We start from the raw sequence: 2923 nt of genomic DNA, 5'->3' as shown, positions 1-2923 counted from the left end.
TTTTTTTTTTTGAAAGAATTGTTCTCCCTTCTCCTAACCTGCAAGATTGAAAATGTTATAAGTTAAATTTATGCCGATCCAATTGCCTAAATAAAATAAAATAAAATAAAGTAAAATAAGATAAATAAAATGGATGAAAACTTGGGTTGCCTCCCAAGAAGCGCTCGTTTATGGTCTTGAGCTCGACCCCTTTTTGCGCTTAATTATCCGACGAAGGGGGATCGGAAAGGGTATAAGTGACCCCTTTCTCGTGTTGTTCCCCTACAATGTAGTGCTTCAATCGTTGCCCATTCACCTTGAAAGATCCCGTTGTTTCACTCCAGACTTCAACAACTCCACTAGGAAAAACCTCGCGGATTTGAAACGGTCCGGACCACCTAGACTTGAGCTTGCCAGGAAAAAGCTTCAAACGAGAGTTGAAAAGTAATACCATATCTCCTTGATTAAACTCTCTTCGAAGGATATTCTTATCGTGCCATCGTTTTTTTTTTTTTGAAAGAATTGTTCTTCCTTCTCCTCACCTGCATGATTGAAAATGTTATAAGTTAAATTTATGCCGATCCAATTGCCTAAATAAAATAAAATAAAATAAAGTAAAATAAGATAAATAAAATGGATGAAAACTTGGGTTGCCTCCCAAGAAGCGCTCGTTTATGGTCTTGAGCTCGACCCCTTTTTGCGCTTAATTATCCGACGAAGGGGGATCGGAAAGGGTATAAGTGACCCCTTTCTCGTGTTGTTCCCCTACAATGTAGTGCTTCAATCGTTGCCCATTCACCTTGAAAGATCCCGTTGTTTCACTCCAGACTTCAACAACTCCACTAGGAAAAACCTCGCGGATTTGAAACGGTCCGGACCACCTAGACTTGAGCTTGCCAGGAAAAAGCTTCAAACGAGAGTTGAAAAGTAATACCATATCTCCTTGATTAAACTCTCTTCGAAGGATATTCTTATCGTGCCATCGTAGTGACCCCATATTGTCTTAAGAGAGCTTCGAATTTTCTTTCAATGAAGTGTGAACCTCCATCACTGATTACCGTCCGTGGCACCCCAAATCTTAGAAAATGACGTTCTTGAATAGTTTCACAACAACTTTAGCATCGTTGGTGGGGGATGCTATCGCTTCTACCCATTTGGAGACGTAGTCCACCGCCACTAAAATGAACTTGTTGTTACACGACGATGGAAACGGTCCCATGAAATCTATTCCCCACACATCAAAGACCTCAATTTCCAAGATGGAGTGTAAAGGCGTCTCATGTCGCTTCGAAATATTCCCGGTCCTCTGACAACTATCACAAGATATCACAAACTGTCTTGCATCCCGGAAAAGACTCGGCCAATAGAAACCTGATTGTAGAACTTTTGCAACTGTCTTTGAAGTGCTTGCATGTCCTCCGTAGGAAGATGAGTGGCAATGATGGAGAATACTGGCAACCTCATCTTCAGGAATACACCTTCTGAACATCCCATCAACACACCGTTTGTATAGAAACGGTTCATCCCAAAAATAATACTTCAAGTCAGCAAAGAACTTCTTCTTCTGTTGATAGCTCAGATCCGGAGGCAAGACTCCACACACTATGTAATTGACGAAGTCCGCATACCATGGTGCATCCAATCTTTCAATGGCTAACAACTGATCATCTGGGAAAGAGTCATCGATCGGTAGTTCATCCTCCTCCTTATCATGTGATTCTTGCTTCATCCTCGACAAATGGTCTGCCACCAAATTTTCCGTCCCTTTCTTGTCCTTGATCTCTAGGTCAAATTCTTGCAAAAGTAGTATCCATCGGATCAACCTAGGCTTGGCATCTTGCTTGCTCAAAAGATATTTGATGGCGGAGTGGTCGGTATAAACGATGACTTTGGACCCCACTAAGTAAGACCTGAACTTGTCAAAGGCGAATACAACTGCTAATAGCTCCTTTTCAGTGGTAGCGTAGTTAACTTGGGCTTCATCAAGAGTGCGACTAGCATAATAAATTGCATGAACTATCTTGTTCTTCCTTTGGCCCAACACAGCACCAACCGCATAATCACTTGCATCAGTCATGACTTCAAATGGGAGATTCTAGTCCGGCGGTTGCATAATAGGAGCTGTTACCAATGCTTCTTTCAACCTGCAAAAAGCATCAAGACATTCATCAGTGAAATCAAAGGTAGCATCTTTAAGAAGAAGGTTAGTTAAGGGTTTTGAAATTTTTGAGAAATCTTTGATGAAACGCCGATAGAAACCGGCATGTCCCAAGAAACTTCTTACTCCCCTAACCGACGTTGGTGGAGGCAATTTTTCAATGACTTCCACTTTTGATCGATCAACCTCAATTCCACGCTCAGACACCTTGTGCCCTAAAACTATTCTATCCCTTACCATAAAGTGGCATTTCTCCCAGTTTAGGACTAAATTAACTTCTTCGCAACGCTGCAAAACTCGAGACAAGTTAGATAAACAACCATCAAAAGTAGTTCCATACACGGAGAAGTCATCCATAAACACGTCCATAATATCCTCTATAAAATCAGAGAAAATGGCCATCATACATCGTTGAAAAGTGGCGGGGGCATTGCAAAGACCAAAAGGCATGCGCCTATAAGCAAAGGTCCCATAGGGACAGGTAAAAGTGGTCTTTTCCTGGTCACTGGGATGGATAGGAATTTGGAAAAATCCCGAATAGCCATCTAAATAACAAAAATATGAATGCCTAGCCAACCTTTCCAACATCTGGTCTATAAAGGGAAGTGGAAAATGATCTTTTCGGGTTGCCTTGTTCAATTTCCTATAATCAATACACATCCTCCAACTCGTAACCGTCCTAGTAGGGATAAGTTCGTTATTTGCATTCTTGACTATGGTCACACCTCCCTTTTTAGGAACCACATGAACCGGACTAACCCATTCACTATCAGAAATAAGATAGAT

The sequence above is a fragment of the Asparagus officinalis genome, chromosome 9 (genome assembly GCF_001876935.1).
Source record: "Asparagus officinalis chromosome 9, Aspof.V1, whole genome shotgun sequence".
Classification (NCBI taxonomy): domain Eukaryota; kingdom Viridiplantae; phylum Streptophyta; class Magnoliopsida; order Asparagales; family Asparagaceae; genus Asparagus; species Asparagus officinalis.
The sequence above is the reverse complement of the archived record's forward strand: the minus strand, read 5'-3'. Positions refer to the sequence as shown.